The sequence below is a fragment of the Rhincodon typus genome, chromosome 31 (genome assembly GCF_021869965.1).
Source record: "Rhincodon typus isolate 14 chromosome 31, sRhiTyp1.1, whole genome shotgun sequence".
In the NCBI taxonomy this organism is placed as follows: Eukaryota; Metazoa; Chordata; class Chondrichthyes; order Orectolobiformes; family Rhincodontidae; genus Rhincodon; species Rhincodon typus.
Genome location: NC_063362.1, coordinates 10,714,950 through 10,733,238, shown reverse-complemented (window position 1 = coordinate 10,733,238; position 18,289 = coordinate 10,714,950). Strand labels below are relative to the sequence as shown.

General features: G+C 40.9%; 1 protein-coding gene across 3 annotated transcripts in view; it reads right to left on the bottom strand.

The window, feature by feature from the left end:
• The window catches only part of LOC109939062 (probable G-protein coupled receptor 153), an 89,043-nt gene extending 71,428 nt beyond the window's left edge, over window positions 1-17,615 (bottom strand). The window contains exon 1 of one of the 3 annotated variants that reach the window (XM_020537347.2): window positions 17,524-17,615. The gene's annotated coding sequence lies outside the window, so the exon portion shown is untranslated. Of the gene's footprint in view, window positions 1-16,911; window positions 16,989-17,132; window positions 17,340-17,523 lie in introns of those variants that run through there. The other 2 variants (XM_020537346.2, XM_020537350.2) reach the window with 2 other exon arrangements.
• Between the last annotated feature and the right edge of the window lie 674 nt (window positions 17,616-18,289).

Genomic DNA, 18,289 nt, shown 5'->3' with positions numbered 1-18,289 from the left:
TGAACTACCAGAGGAAGTGGTAGATGTAGGTACAGTTACAACATTTACAGTTCAGAAGAAGGGTCCCGACCCGAAACGTCAGCTTTCCTGCTCCTCTGATGCTGCCTGGCCTGCTGTGTTCCTCCAGCTCCACACTGTGTTATCTCTGACTCCAGCATCGGCAGTTCTTACTATCTCTTCAATTTGGCTGTGATTGTTTCCACTGCTAAAGCTCATTTGCTGGGTTTACTGCAGGGTTTCCTGCTTTCTGGGATTCATTCAGAGAAAAATGAGTGAAGAAAATGGAAAACAATTAGAGAGAAATGTTGTGTGCACAGAATCGTTCAGATATACAAATAATGAACTGCAGAAACATACAGGAAATGTTGTCATCAAGTAGACAAGTGAACATTTTAACGCATCTCATTGTTATCCATTAAATTATTTTTGCATTATCCGCCAAATAAACATCTAATCTTAAATTTAATTAGGCCAGATTTACTGAACCAGAAGGTTGAAGTTGTCAGCATTTAACTTCAGTCAACACTTCTGGGCAGTATTGAGGGAGCACTAAATTGTTCGAAAGGCCACATAATTCAACATCTTACCTGCTTGCTCATTAATCTAACCATAAGAAATAAGAACAGGAGTGGGCCATTCAGTTCCTCGAGCCTGCTTCATCATTCAATAGGATAATGGCTGACCCAATGCTCCTCACGTCCACTTTCCTGTCCTTTCCCAGTAACCCCGATTTCCCTATTGATTGTTAAAGATTCTAAGCATCTTAAGTCACAGGCTTTCTGCCCACACTTCACAGCCTCTCCTTATGATACATATCAAAGAGAAATGGGATGTTCTCCTAGCGTTCTACTTTCTTACGTTTCTGTTCGTCCAGCCCAAATGGACAAACCTACATTTTCCCATCTTCTTCCATCTACCAAATTTTTACCCATTCTTAACCCTAACTAACTTCCTTCCCAGACACTTTGTGTCCTTCTTACAAAGATACATAGGAAAGCAAATTGTATCATCATCAAAATTGGTGACAATACAGTCAGTTCTTTCATCAAACTAACCAATATAATTTAGCTTCAAAACAAATTACTTTGCTGTAGGGGCAGCACGGTGGCTCAGTGATTAGCACTGCTGCCTCACAGCGCCAGGAACCCAGGTTCAATCCCACCCTTGGGTGACTGTCTGTGGTAGTTTGCACATTCTCCCCATGTCTGCGTGGGTTTGCTCTGGTTTCCTCCCACAGTCCAAAAATGTGCAGGTTAGGTGGATTGGCCCTGCTAAATTGCTCATAGTGTTCAGGGATGTGTAGATTAGGTGGGTTATAGGTGATGGGTCTGGGCAGGATGCTCTGAAGGTCAGTGTGGACTTGTTGGGCCAAAGGACCTGTTTCTACAATGTAGGGATTCTATGATTGAAGATGATGTGGAGGTGCTGGTATTGGACTGGGTGCAGGATGAAGGGGCAAGGCTTTGAAAGCATATGATTTCAAATAAACCTTTTGGACTCTAACCTGGTGTAGTATGACTTCTGACTTTGTTGTAAAGCACAATGGAATCTACTTAGGATATGATAACATACTAAAGTACACTTTCCTTCATCAAATTTTAATATATTTGATGAAAGTATGAATATTGAAAATGCTACACATAGAGCTACCCATGATCACCAATTAAGATAACAAAAAAAGCATTAAAGATTCAGTCATGAAAGAGTATTATATTCATTTCTTTTGTTGGTAGATTAAAATTACCTGTGTTTTTTTTTTGTTTTGTGGCTGCATATGCACTTGGTGGGTCATCGGCATAGAGTGTTAATGTATTAGCAGATGGTGTTTCTGTGTGGATACAGGCTTAAACTTTTCATTGTGCCCAATCTCTGTTATCAGGAGACGCCAGTCACAGCAAAGAGGAAGAGTCATCAGCTGCTCCCTCCTACACACCTCCTGGGAGCTGCCTCATCAGAATCAAAGGCCTTCAGGAAGTACAAAAAAGAGAAGGCTATCAGGTACTCATGCATGTTCTGCCATTTGAATTCGATCCAGAGTACTCTCTACCTTAACTCCATTTACTTTCCCTTGCTCTTTTTCATTTGAGACCCAGGCCCCACAGAAATGTGCTCCCATCAACTTAATGCAGTTGAAGTGGTCTGGTTTTTAAGTCTACCACCAGAATGATACAAAAATGTAAACCAGATACTGCCAAGTCACATTTTGTAAATGTTCTTTACCAATGAAGAGGCGCAGCCATTGCCAGCACACATTGGGAAATCCATAGGCATTCCCTATGAACTATCTGATATTTCCTGACGCAGACATTGCCAGAGTCTTAAAGATGACTTAATTTGTCGCTAACTAGTCACTGGCTGTATTCACGACTCTATGCCTGCAGCACAGTTTAAATAAGAAGTTCCATACAAGACAAAATAATGGAAAAAGTAAATCATTATAAAGCATTTAAACGAGACTTTTATTTGTCAGACAGCAAATTGCACAATGTACATCAACAGACTTTTTAAAAAAAATTAACCTGCTCAGACACGACACATCTCTGGAGAAGGTGGGACTTGAATGCGGGCCTCTCAGCCCAGAGGTAGAGATATTACCAATGTAAAATAAGAGCTTTCAACATTGAGTCTTTTCTTAAAACCAAATTTTCTAATCAACCTGCTCAGAGATGTTCAGGGTTAGGGACACTACCACTGCACCACAAGAGGGCCCCCAGTATCAAGCATCTTAACACCTTGCTTAAATTGGTGGAAGGTGCATCCTCATAAATAATTAAGAGGGTAAACAAGTTTACCACTTCATCTAAAAGTTAGTACCTCTGAAAGTCCAGTACTGTCCAATACCCGCTGGAGTATCAAACTAGATTAGGTACCAACTAAGTGGAAACAAGGCACAGCAAAGGATTTAATGGGAGCAAATGTATCAAATTATTACTTCTTCACTATTTTAAAACTATGGAGTATATGGATTTGTATACAATGTACAGCACAGAAACAGGCCATACAGCCCGATTAGTCTGGTTGGTCTTTTTCTTCCACGTGAGTCTATTCCCGTTCTATCCACCTCATCTCATGTACTGGTCTAGTTTCTTTTTAAGAGCCTCTTCGCAATTTGCCTCAACAATTTCCCATGGCAGGAAGTGCAGCATTCAAACCATTCTGATTAAATAAAATTCTCCTTATTTCTCTTTTAGATTCAATAGGTTGATTCAAATAGGTTCTTGCATTTCTAGCCCTTATGTTTGGATTTCCCACAAATGGAAACATTCCCTTCATATTTACCCTTACAACCCGTTCCTCTGTTAAGTCACCTATATGCTCTCTCTGTCCTAAGCACCTGACTCTTCCAATCTTTACTGCCAATTGCAATCTGACTTAGAATGAATAGTTTGTAGCCCAGGAAGAAGAGAGTGAAGTCTGGAGCAGCAATGTCTTTAGTAACATAGCTCAGATAGAGACAAGAAAATTGCAACAAAGGTGTAAGTCAGAGATAAGGGGGAGTTCATTTAACATGATAATAACCTTTTTCTTGTATCCTGACCAGGAATATGAGAGGGATGTTCTATGAATTTCCCCAAGAACAGATGCAGTATTCAAGTCTGCAATGAAAAGAACTGATGCTTTTTTGATTTATAATCCAAAGGAAAGTTAATTATTCAATGTTTGCTTCCAAACCTATAAACGGAGGCTGAAAAGGGTAGTGTCTCTACCTCTGAACCAGAAGGTCCACGCTCAAATCCCACCTGTCCAGATGTGCGTCAATACATGTCCTAACAGGCTGATTTTATAAATTCCATGAGTAGAGGCTGGAGCAGATCCAGTAACAGGATCTAGCCTGGGGTGAACACGGCACAATCACCATTCAAGAGCTGCACATGTGCCACCTAGAGTATTCTAAATGTCTCATGCACAAAATCATTCCAGATGCACTCACAATGCCCCCCAACAGTTATGAAATCCAACAAGATGTACATTTGATTTTAATCAATGAAAATTGTATTTCAGTATAGAACAGACCCCACAGCACTAAATATTCAAAATGATGTATCAGTAATAGTTCTTCAAGTGATGTCCATCCTCCCATCAATTTCTTTTTATTCATTTATATAAAAGCCTTGCATCTATTTTACACCTCACACTTCAGATGACATACACTGGATGTCAAAAGTATAAGGAAAAGTGAAAGTCAGTCATTTTGCACTCTCTCCTGACACCCAAGGTAGAAATTAACAATCATTATAGCCTCTAAAATTCCTTCACCCATTGCTATTAATCTACAGTTGATCTCAGAAATCTCCAATTTATAGCAATCAGGGTTTGAAGAGATAGGACAAATAGAAACAGCTCCCCTAGTAACAAAAATAATACAATTGTTCACCTTGACATTGTCACACTTCTGCAATTACAAAGTAGCACATCCTCTGACTTGTAATAAGCAAGTATGAGAGTTCCACTTACAGTAGTAAAGTACTGAGAAGCATCTCATTGATAATAGCTCATTAACACAAGACAAAACCCCATACTAAAATACTGAAGAGTATCTCATCAATAGCCATACCCACAAGATGGCAAATACCAAAGTACTATTATCCTGTGGTCTGTCTCATTCATAATAGCTTCTCAATTGAACAAAGGCCCATAATGCTGAAATACTGAACAGCATTTAATTGATAACAGCAGCAAAACTATGGATTTAGAAAACTAAATGACTTCAAAATATTTTCATTCTATAGCTTTCATGTTTTTCACAATAACCATGAAGCTGGATACTTTCTAGCACAATGAAAACAGAGCATGAAAAGCAGAAAGCAATGGATCTATTTTTAGTCAACTAGAAAGACGGAGGCTAATCTGTTCTTGTATTGTAGGATTCTCCGAGCTTGCCGCAGAAACCCTGCTACACTCCCCAGATGCTCTATATTAAGAAATAAGTGATTGCTGAAGAAATTTTCTTGATTTAAAAGATATTAGGCAGGACAAAATAACTGCACTATAATACAGGGAAGGAAAGACAAGGGAAAATAAAAACTCAAGTGCAATTATAGGGATACCTTAAAGCAAAGCGTTGATTGATGTAACATGATTACAGGGAGGTACGGATTCACTGTAATTAGTAGCAGCAGGACTAAACCACGGCCATTCCTTTAATCCAATGTTGTTTATTGTCCAGAGATCCGTGTTCTAGCAGAGGAGACACTCTCATTCCCTCACGGTTCAATGGAGCAACTGAAAATGCGCGTATACATTTAAAGCTTTCAAATGGAAAGTGCCAGCCAGAGTCTGTATTGCCCATAGAGACTGATATTGCACCTCCTTTAAGATGTTCCTCAAAGCCTACACCTTTAACCAAGCTTAAACTGATCCATTCTAATATCTCCTGATTTAACTTGGTGTCAAATTTGTCTGATAATTCTCCTGTAAAGCACTTTACGATGCTTTATTGGATGAAAGGCCCTACGCAATCATAAATTACATTTGTAAAAAGTCTCTCTCTCTTCTTCCCTCCTGAAGGTGTTGTTTGTTTACCTTTCCTCCAGGCTTAGCCCGATTTCAGTTAATTTAACTGGCTGATCATTTTGAATTGCAGACAACGTTAAGGGGACATTTAAGGTAGGTTGTTCGAAACTATGAAGGATTTTGATAAGAGGCAATAAGCAGGCATCATTTTCTCTGTCAGCAAAGTTGGCAACCAGGGGACAAAGGTATAAAATCATTTACAGAAATACTACAGGGGAGAGATGGGTATTATTCCCCACACATGGAGCTGTCAGTGGTGCAAAATTCTAGTTGTGGAAGCGGATTAACAGCAACTTTCAAAAGTAATTTGGACAAATACTTAAGAAGAGAAAAGTTGCAGGTTATATGGAACGAGCAAGAGAGTGGGACTAATTTAAATGTTTTAAAGAACTGGCACAGGTTCCACAAAATGCACAGAAAGTCATTCAGGCTGTGATTCTCTAATGCAAATCTAGCAATGAGGCTGTTAAACACACAGTTAAACGAAATGAAAGAAATAGCCAGGCCACCAAAGGTTATAATTAGGCTATGCTTTTTGAGTTCGTACATCAAATCATGGCTTTCCTTATTTATCTAAATTAAGCCCCTGTTATTATATTTTGCCCCTTCTCCTTGTCTTGCAATATCTTAATCCCTTCTCAATGTTTTTATGAGATTAGTTATATACAGGTCATATCTGAAGAGATTTCACCACTTTGTAAATATAAAGTGTTTGTAGAATGTACCAGTACTTTTGACAAATCTCACTAATCTATATTTTCAATTGAGTAATCAAGGTACCAAGTACCATAGTCTTACCAGACCATAGAGCTGCTGTCCCATTAGAGAGAGAGATGACTGGTGATATTTTAACCTGAGGGCTACCATACATCAGGTGAGTTTGAGAAGGAGAGTCTTTCATAGCAACCTCAGCAGATGATGGGAATTGAACACATGCCCCTGGCATCACACTGCTTCTACAAACCAACCAAGCAGCTAACTGAGCTAAACCGATCCCCAGCAAGTAATACGGGGTGGTGGTTAGAAGCAAGATATTACATAAGTTTTCTGCTGGTAAGGAAAGAGCTAATTATTTTACTTTTAACTTATAAAATGAGTTTCTGTTAGCAATGTTAATTAGTAAAAGGGATTCCAGCCAAACAATATTATAACTGATAATGAGAGACCACAAACTGCCTTGGTTGTTCATCTTTGGGAGCTACTATATCTAAAATGGCAAAACATCTACAGACATGCTTTGGTCATCAAGGCAGGAAGCTATGGCAATGGCTAGTGATTCCTTGAAGGGTTGCAGGAATCCCTGAATAGGGACTTTATTCCCTGCAAGTGCCTTCTGTTGAATAAATTCAATGACAGTTTAATCAAGATGAGGTGAAAACTCAGAATTCTTCTTAGCATATTGATAATCCAAAGACTTGGACAAGGTAATATATATGCGTTTTCACATAGCCTGAATGAAAGGAAGATATAAAATGAGGAGTGTTAGAATAAATAGTATAGAGTTCAATTAGGTTCGAGCCAGCTGAATCTCCCATACTCAAAGCTTATGGTATGTTGTATTCACCAGTAATGTGTTTCATGTAAAAATGTCTCAAGTGCATATGAAATAATTATTATTAGTAATAGCTATCATCGTATCTGTGTGGTTGTGGTTAATCATTGTTCTCATTGAATGCTTTATTCCAATGAAAGCAAATAATGTCCTTGAACTCAATCATGTGAAATAATGTAAAATGTAGGAACAGCATCTATTCCCAAATTGTCTGCAACCTGAGATAACAAGGTATAGAGCTGGATGAACACAGCAGAGCAAGCAGCATCAGAGGAGCAGGAAAGCTGACATTTCGGGTCTAGACCCTTCTTCAGAAATGCTGTGTTCATCCAGCTCTACACCTTGTCATCTCAGATTCTCCAGCATTGGCAGTTCCTACTTGACTGCAACCTAGTGTGAATTGATCACATTTACAACCATCTGAACAACAACAAATTGTGATTAACATTGTAAAATGTCCCCAAGACAATTAGGTGCTTTACCACACAAAAGGTGACACAAGCCACAGCAGACAATATTAAGGCAGTTAACAAAAAGCTCGGTATAGGTGGCAGATTATATGTAGAAAGAGAAAGAGATAAGTGGAGAGGTTTAAGGAAAGGATTCCAGGGCTTTGGGTCTTAGTGGCTGAAGGCACAGCTAGCAATTGTGAAATGATTAAAATCAAAGCCCCTCAAGGATTCAGAAATGGAGGAGTACAGAAAGATCAAAAACTTGTGGAGAAAAGATCACTTCTCAAAGCAGGAATAAATGGACAATCGTATTCAGGCAGTAAAGCACAGGACTAGAGCTCCAATGCACTTCTCTGAAGGATTTTAGCTTTGATCTGATTTTCTCATGAGCTCCCAGCTATTTTCCACAGGCGAAAGGAAAGAGCTAGTTGGGTGTCCTGCTTCAGGAAAGATGACAAGGATAATAAATCAAGATGTCTTTGCCTTCAAGTGCAATTAGGATTGGGCTTCAAATGTTGGCCTTACCAGCAATGATCATAACTCACAAAGAATAAAAAGAAATTATACCTGAGCTAACAGGCTTAAATTATAATTGCATGGAATTGTATAATATTCACTTGAATCTAGAAGATTAAGCAGTGACCTAATTAATGTCTTAAAAAAAAGACCCCAAAGAACTGTGGATGCTGGAAATCTGAAACACAAACAGAAATTGCTGGAGAAACTCAGCAGGTTTGGTAGCATCTGTGCAGAGAAAGTGGAATGAACTCAGTTCTGAAGAAGGGTCACTGGATCCGAAACTATAACTCAGCAATTTCTGCTTTTGATCTAATTAATGTGTTGACTATGATTAAAGGAGTTGATGGCATGGACAGATGGAGAGGGACAGAGAGAGTTAAAGAGAGGGCATCCTTGCACCATAACCTTTAAATTAGTGCAACACTGTTCAAATATTTTGAATGTTTTGAAACATCTCTTCGTACAAAAGGCAGTGGAAATGTCTGCCCTCACAAAGAAGTGTTGAAGGTCAATCTATTAAAAATTTCAAAACTGAGTCTGATATTTTCTTGGTTGACAAGAATAGCAATGCAAGTAAAATCCAGGCAGGTAAGAAACATAGAAACTAGGATCAGGACAAGGCCATTCAGCCCTTTCAGCCTGTTTTATTATTCAATATATTCATCGTCGATCCTTTGTCTCAATGCCATTTTCCTGCTTTCTCCCTGTATTCCTTGATGCCTTTATAATCTAAACATTTATCTATCTACTTCTTGAATATATTCAATAACTCAGCTTCCACAGCCTTCTGTGGTAGGGAATTCCACAGGTTCATGACCCTCTGAAGAAATGTTTCCTCATCTCATCCGAAATGGTCGTCCCTATATCCCAAGATTGTCCCCTCGTTCTGTACTCCCCCAGCAGAGGAACATCCTTCCTGCATCTAGTATGTCTAACCCATCAGAATTTTCTACATTTCAATCAGATGACCTCTCATCCTTCTAAACTCTAGTGAATACAGGTCTGGTTAAACCAATCTCTTCTCATACGACAGCCTTGCTATCCTAGTGGTTCTCTGCTGCACTCCCTCTATGTCAAGTATATCCTTTCTTAATATTATCCAGAAGTTGCATTCAATACTTCAAGTGATGGAGTTAAGATGCAGATCAACCACAACCCAACTGAATGGCAGAACAGCATGCCCCCTCCTGTTCTTATGTTCGTAAATGAGAAGGTTTAGTTACAAGGAGAGACCAGAGAAACTGAGATCCTTCGCATTAGAAAAGGGAAAGTTAGAAGTGGTCTGATGAGAGTATTCAGAATCTTTAAGAGCTCTAATCAGGCAAAATCAAAATAAATTGTTTCCACTGATTAACAGGCTACTGCCTGCAGGAGATCAATTGAGGAATAAAGGGAGAGATGGAGAGTGTTCTTTTATATCGAGAGTTATGAAGGTATGGAATGGCCCACAAGAAGAAATGTTAGAAACAGCATTCAAATCACTTTCAAAATTTAAAGGAATAAATACTTAAAAATGACCTTTTTTTTTGAAATTTGTACAAGGAGAAAGTCAAGGAATGAGTCTACATGGACTGTCTCTTCAAAGCCAAATGGAACCTTGCTGTGCTCTAAATTTTTTGGTCACCATTTAGCCACTGCTATTCTTGTATACCTCCAAGCACATGGCACCGCAGTTGGCACCAGCTGATAGGGCTGAGAAAAGGTCAGTTCGCCCACCACCTCAGCTAAGAATAATGCATGGAGCAAGATGTCAAGAGGGATCAGGGAGAAAAAATAAAATGCAGCTTGCTAGAAAAATGTCAACAGCGATCGTTTCTTTTTTTGTAAAAGGGCAGATTCATCTGTGAAATCTTCATACATCCTTAAAACAGCTATCAGAGCATTGTCACATTGTTGTGTGAGGAATCTTGATGTTAGCATTTCGACTGCAATTCTTTCAAAATTTTAACAGTAACTGCACTTCAAAAGGTATCGAACTACCTATGATGCACTTAAGGAATCTGGAGCTTGTGGAAGGTGCCATATAAATGCAACTCTCTTTTTGTTGCCCCCCCCCCCCATTATTCCTCAATGTGTGCAAATACTGGGAATATTTCATAAATCCAGGTGTAGTTCTTGACAGCTGTCAACTTTGGAGACCTGGAATCATTCAAGAGGAGAATCAGGCCTTTACTGTGCCTGGGCTAATATGATTCTACAGTTGACCAGTAGGGAGTGCACAACTGGCTTAACCTATGCTGCTTGGCCTGCTGTGTTCATCCAGCTCTGCACCTTGTTGTCTCAGATTCTCCAGCATCTGCAGTTCCTACTATCTCTGACTTAACCTAGGGATGTCTATCAGTTCTTCTCCTATACCTGAGACTTCCTGTGGGTCTCAAGCCTCTTCCTGTGGGCTATTATGAGCATGAATCAGTAGCACAATTTGTGGCTGTTACCTACCCTCCTTTCACAACAACATTAGTACCTGTAACATTAAAACATCTTTCGGCATTTCACAAGAATGTGCCCATCAACATTTAACGCTGGATCAAAAAATTAAAATATTAGGGCAGCTGACCAATATCTTAGTAAGGCATGGGATTTTAAGGATCATTTTAAAAAAGGAAAGAGAAATTAAGGTGTAGTGGGGGAGACAGTAGGAACTGCAGATGCTGGAGAATCTGAGATAACAAGGTGTAGAGCTGGATGAACACAGCAGGCCAAGCAGCATCAGAGGAGCAGGAAAGCTGACGTTTCGGGTCTCGACCCTTCTTTTTCTGAAGAAAAGATTCTGAATACTCTCATCCAGCTCTACACTTTGTTGTCTTAGAAATTAAGGTGCACAGGTTTGTAGAGTAAATTACAGAGTTTCGGACCATTTCAATGGAAGTGCAGCTGCCAATGATAGTAGAAATAAAGTGAGGGATAATCAGAAGGCTATAACTGTATGGGTGCTGACATCTTGGAAGGTCATAGGGCTGAAGATGAATACAGAGATAGGGAGGTGCTGAGAACATACAAGAATTTGATGGGAATGTTAAAATCAATGTTTTGCTTTGCTGGGGTCAGTGTAGAGCAGTGAGCACAGCTACTTGGCTACAAATTAGGTCATAGACAGCCAGGGTGTGCAGGAACTCATTGGAATAATAAGGTTTAAAGCTATCAAAGCCATGGATGAGGATTTCAACAGGAGATGAGCTCATATACCTATTCTTTCTAAACTGTTTTCTAAATTTATATTACTTGGTTCCTACTTTCGGTGTAATAAACTTATGTTCTGTTGTTAAAGAACATTTGCAGCTTCACGTGAATATGTTTCAATGGCTAATCACTATTTTAACGAACTGAAATAAATAAATTAACATATGATCCATCAAGCCAAGATTCATTCTGGGATCTGACTTGTCCAGCAGCACCATCAGCTGGGATTATAACACTTTTAGAGAGGCATTCTAGCTAAAAATAATATAAATAAAATTGTTTCCTACCTTGTAAAGAGTTTTTCATAGATGGAGTGTTTATTTTAACAGAAATGAAAATCTATAGCAATCTCTTACAGGAGATCTTAATCCCTGGCCCTTCTACATTTGGATCACAATCTCAAGTGAATAGAGAACCTGTATGGACTACGGAGATATTCATTCCAACCCACAGAGACTGTAATGGTGGTAGGGCTTTCCCAGAATGTAAAGCTCATGCAAAAGCTCTCTATTAAGTCTAGAACTAGTGCGGACCTCTCATGGATACAGCCAAAATAGCTTTCCCCAAATGGCACTTTTAACTAAGGCATTGTCAATGGAAAATAACTTGATTTCAAATCTCATTTTCAAGGTGGCAGCGTTGACAGCACTGTTCATATCAGTTGCTGTTCATGGGATCTTTATGGATAGAAGGCCATTTGGACATCTTAATTCATCTGTCCAGAACAATGTTAATGTGCCCCACCATAGCAGTCAAATGTTCCTTCAATCATTCTGGATTTTTGTCTCCACCGCATGAGCTGGGGGTTTCATTCAACATGTTCATCACTTATTGTATGAAGGAGGATTTCGTGATATCAATCCTGATGCTTTCTGATTTGAGTCTTTGTTCCCTCATCCTACTTCTGCAATTAATGCAATGTAAAATTCTGCTTTTACTTTCTCCATCCTTTAACTAACTTATTTACCTGTACTAGATCACCTGATTAATTCCTCCTTGCTCACAGAAGCAACCAAGATAATCTTCATTTTCACAGGAATCAGACCCCTCGCAGTAGATATGCCTTTTCTCTTCATTGCATCTATCAACTGATTGCTTTGCTTCCTGGTCATCAGAACTGGACACATTTAAACTACCTCAACCTTAAACATCAAGGCAAATAGTCTAAAACCATCATGATAAAGTGGTCTGTCAGTTTAACCAACAATAGACAAAGCTATTACACCTGATGTACAGAATAAGGGATCTCCTGAGGAGGGCATGCAATATCCGGTAATAGACAAAATTAAGGATACCCTAAGTAACGCATGCAATGTCATATCATTTATCCAAAGAGGGATACATTGAGCAGTTCACAGAGGGATTCCAATTGTCCAGCATAATAGAAGGGCTGCACTGTACATATGTAAATTGACAATAACTGAAATTCCCCAGATGAATGTACACGATTCATTGTAATAGGTTGCTTGTCTGATTCTTGTTCAGGAGCACTGAGTCGCTTCTTCACCTTGACAAAACCAGCAGCTACTGCAATAGCTGATCAATCAGCTAACTGCACAATTCCACCCATTCAACACTCTATCCTCTGGAACCAAGCCAGACAAACCAACCAATGATGCTATGAGTTAAAGTGCTGAAGATGTTGTGCACTTGTCTCCAGAGATACACTCTGAAACGCTAATCTCAGCCAAGCTGTTGATGATAAAATCAATACACAGCTTGTGAGGAACAAGATTAAACAGGCAGACAGTAAGCATCTTATAGCAAGGGGCACCAAATCCATTTACATACAGTGATGGTACAAGTGCAGAGAGGGCTACTCTGAGCAACTCATATTGCATATTATAGGAAGATGGTGGGGTAATAGTAACATTCCTGGACTAATAATCCAGGAATCCAGGTCAGTACACCAATGGAATTTAAATGCAATTAATAATAAATCTGGAACATAAAGATAATTTCAGTATTGGTAATCATGGCAACTATCATGCTTGTTATGAAAACTCATCTTGTTTGTGAATGTGAACAAATTCTGCTAACTTTATCTGATTAGCCCTACATGACAGTCCAGGCTCAAGATGATGCGTTTGACTCTTAATTACCACTGAAATGGCTTGGGAAGTCACTCATTTCATGTGCTATCAGGAATTGGCTAAAAGTGCAGGCCTCATTAGCGATGTCCACATCCCATGAAACAGTAGGAAATAAAACTGTAGTGGTTTTTGACAAAGGTGTATCACTGAGCACCTTTCCTAAAAATACTTCACGGATTTACCTTCTCTAGTTTGTGCAGTATACTATCGTGTACATCTCAAAGGTTATTCACAACAGGTTACATAATATCTTTTACATCAGAAAGTATTCCATTCAGTTTTTTTTAAATAATGTGCTGTAAAGGCAAAGCTAGTATTGTCTCAGTGACAATGACTAGTGCAACCTGGCAAGTGGCTCCTGCCTGCTAACCAAGCAGGTGTTTCCTAGCTGGCAAGTTCCACATCGTAACACAGCTGTTCACACACAACAACGCATCACCTCCAGTTCTCATGAGTTCACTGCACCAACTTCAAGCAATCGTCCACCAAGCAATGATTTCAATTCCTCTTTCTGTTTTTACCCCCCAACTCCACTGCAACCTTTTCCCTTGAAAGCTCAAAAAGACTGAGTGAGACATCTCCCAACCTTAATATTAACCCCATAAGAAGTATAACGTAGTGGCCTATCTACCTGTTAACCTCACAATCCTCCTTGATTCCTCAAGGTATTGGAGCAAAGTCTTATCGTACCACCTTCTACTCATTTCCACCTGAATGCTTTTAACTGATTAAATATTTTTGATCTTCTAAAATAAACCCCAAGCTTCATGTTACTTACCTTGTGACTTCTTGTGTCTCTTCCTTTTTTTCTTTTTTATTCTTCTCACCTGCAGTGACTGCATAACGTGTACACCTAAGCTGCCACCAAATGTTAAAGAGGCTCATTGCCAAAAAGTTTGTGCCCAACCCACTGGATGTGACGAATGATACATCTAACTCACAAAGCCTTGTTACACTGAAAGTTTTAATCACAGTACCCATTGCTCGATGATGAATTAACTTCTGTTCTAATAAACAGGGAGACACTGATTTGAGAACAAGCCACCACCTTTGATTTCCATTGCACAAACAGAGTTAACTTCAGTCCACTGCACTGGGACAATGGAATTAATTAATTAATTTAATTGACTTTAATCTCAATAGCCCATGTGTTGGGAGATATTAACTTCAATGCCCAGTGCACTGGGAGGTATTAGTTCAATGTCACATAGATTGGGAGCTATTAATTCAGTGTCAAACGTGCTTGAAAGTATTAACTTCAGTGCCAGATGCATTGAGAAACATAACTTTAATATCATTGCAACTACCAATACATGCATATTTTACTTTAATATAGAAAAGGAACACAAGTTACATCAAAACAGAGTACTGATTGCTCACCAAGCAGGATTTAGGTGGTATGGAGTGGTGACCAAATATATATTTGAATACATATGCTATGAGAAAGGCTTTTGAAGGCAGATGGCGATACCACAAGGATATTGAGATAGAATTCCAGAGATCAGGGCAGGGCACATGAAGTCTCTGGTACTACTGTGATGTTGAGGGGTTCGGGGTGCAAAGTACTTCAGACTGATGAAAATGATGCAAATTAGGATGCAGGTTAAGGTCTGGCAGGACTAGGAACTCACAGACAAGAATTTCAAACTTAATGTCATGATGGAATGGGCTCTTACAGAGAGCAGCAGTATAAGCTTGTGAATTAGCAGCACTTCGTACACAAGGATGTGGGTTACAGGCGTCTGGGTGATTTTGGATCGCCTGTGGAATATGGAACTCAGGAATACAGATTGGATGTTAACCGAGGTGTGTGTGGCAGAATTGGGTGTGATGGAGTGAGCAGAGGAAGGTGGATATTTTGAAGGTTGAAATCGTCGAATCTAGGGTGAGGTTGGATGTGGGGTGTTTAGACTGGGAGGCATTAACCAGCAGCTCTGTTACAATGAAGCAATCAACAAATTTGATTATAAATTTCTGAGTACACATGCATCTACTGTACATCAGCAGCTTACACCCAGCTGAAAGGATTCAGCTTCCTTCCAGCAATGCAAATAGATGACAATGGGTACCGTTCTAATACACTGTTTCCATTTACATTATTTGGTGAAAGTCATAACAAATTTAAGTACTAAAATTGGAGTGGAATGGACAATAAGGAGAGGACCAGGCTCAGTGTCTTTCCTTAAGTGTAGATGGTTTGAATGATGGAAGGCCCACAACCAAGGGATTAGGTGGCACGGGTTATGGACATAGCAATTGGAGAGTGTGGGACGTGGGAGTGGGAAGGGACTGGGAGTAGGAGAGTGGGGGCAGCAGAGGGGTGTGGGGCGGCAGACTTGGGGGGAGTGGAGGGGTGGGGGCAAGTGGAATGGTGAGGGTGAGTCGTGGGAGTGAGAGTGGCGTTGGGAGTGGGGGAGTTGGGGGGAGAGTGGGTGGGCAGTGGGAGTGCAGAATCAGGAGACTCGAAGTGTGGGAGTGGGGAGGGGAGTAGGGGTAAGAGTGGGTGGCGAGTGGTGGGGGCAGATTCAGGACACTGGAATGGAGGAGGTGGGTGGAGTGGAGGGGTGAGTGGAGTGGTAGGAGTTGGGGGAGTGGGGAGAGGGGGAGTGGGAGGGTGAGAGTGAGAGTGGAGGGGGAGGGGGGGGGGAGAGGGGGGAGGGGAGGGGAAATGGAGTGAATGGGGAGGGGGGGAAGTGGGAGTGGGGTTATTTAATGAGAATTGGGGTTTGGGATAGTTAAGGGGTTTGGAAAGAGTGAGGGATCTGAGAAGAATGGGAGTGGGGGGTTTAAGGGAGGGAGGGGGTAGTGGGGAGGGGTGATGGGGGGGGAAGGGGCAGTGGTTGATGTTGGTGATTGGGCTGTGGGATCTCAGAACGCCCAGCACGTTGCGCTCATGCAGACAGAGCGCGGACCCGAACGAAGCGAACCGGGGCCGAGCCGGGGGGCGCGCCTCCAAGGTTAACGCGCGTCCACAATCTCGGGGACGCGCCGGTGGGAGGAGGATGGAAAGAACGGATCCAGTTCATTTCTGCGGAGTTCCAGGGGCAAAATAGCACAGAAAATGAAATCATAAATCATGGGAAACTATGTGCACCAAACAGGAAGACTCATTGCATTTGGAAAACCATGAACATTTAAATCCAATGAACATTGTATCAACTCCACATGATATTCTATTCAATAAATATTGCTACCTTGTAAATTGCAAGTGTTTTCCGTGATGGTCATTAATCAGCAAGGTCTGATATTTCGAGACATTGTATAAATCTCTCTTACAACCCGATTGTTTATTACCAATTACAACACAGATCCCATTGTTTACTGAATGTAATTTACTGAATCAACTTTGTATTAGATATATTTTTGGAAGGGAGCAATTATCTCTCAAAACTATCTCAAATCTGTCCGATGTCGAAACCTTAAAAGCAAAATCGAGGTCATTTTTCCAACATTTATAAACATTTCATTTCCCGAACTTGGAATTTTTCCCCCCTCCCCTCTGTACCAATAGTTCTGCGGAACGTTATGTTAAAAACAAAACGAGGGAGAGAAGGAGCGAAATGTTAGACATTTTAAATGAAAACACGAGCATCTCAGATACCTCCAGAGAGAGAGCCCAGCTCACGCAGACTTCCAGCCTGACACGCTCACCAAACCCCTGCACGAATTCGCCCCTATCTTCTGAAGGTAAGAAATCGTAGATCCAATATATTCCCCCCACCACCCACAGCGGAGAACGGCGCTTAAGGGATGAACACAGACGGTGGGGCAGTCACCCAGATACACGGCCACAGAGTAAAGTGTTAGCCCGCTGGAACCAACCTGTACAGGCACAGTGTTACTGAGCACCGGCAGAGAGGTTAGCAGCCATCCCATTCACAGACGTGTACAGTATCCGAACAAATGTCCCAGAGGAGCCCGGAAATATGTGATTTCCCCTTGTCCTCATAACTTCTGCTCTGCTGCCCTCAAAACTGTGGCGCTGTGACAATGACTGCACGTTTGCAGCTACAGATCCGAAAGGCTTATTGGTGAATGTACTGTCACGACAAGGGAAGTGAGTGGAGATCAAGCTCACTCTGGGGCTAGTTTCTCTCTCCACTCCACCACCCCCAACAAACATTCCTTAAATCTTATTTAACGCATGCTCATGAAACCTATTTAGCCCACACAATTCCCAGGGCTGTTTTTTTTTCTCCCCCTGTCAACTTACTGTACAATATTTCCGGAATCCCGACAATATTCCTCAGGAGGTGTTCCAAGGCAGGACGAGGTATTTGGTGAACGAAGCTCCGAGTTAAACACCCATTCCCCCCACGTTTTCACATCAGCATCCGGCCTGCCTACTGTATATTCATCCAATCAGGGCAATTCACAGGCTGGTAGAGCTTGCTATGATTCAGAAATGTTTTAATATGGAGTATTAGATGGGCTGAATGTTAACTTTCTTTGGCTTAAGTGCGAGCTGCCCTCAATATTTTTGTTTCATAGAATCCCTACATTGTGGAAACAGGCCCTTGGCCCAACAAGTCCACACCAAACCTCAAAGCATCCCACACAGACCCATCCCCCTATAACCCACCTAATCTATACATCCCTGAACACTACGGGCAATTTAGCATAGTCAATCCCCCTAGCCTGCACATCTTTGGACTGTGGGAGGAAACCGGAGCTCCCGGAGGAAACCCACACAGACACGGGGAGACTGTGCAAACACCACACAGACAGTCGCCCGAGGGTGGATTCAAACCTGGGTCCCTGGCGCTGTGAGGCAGCAGTGCTAACCACTGAGCCACTGTTTTGTCCTGATTCTGGTAACTAGGCCCTAACCTTAACCCTAACTTTAACCCTATTGCAACATCTCTCACCATTTCTTGCCTCATGAACTATCTACCTTACTCCAGTGATGTTCCTCACATCCAATTCTATTCCTGCCTCACTGCTCACTAATTCTGAAACAACACTCCACTGATCAGATA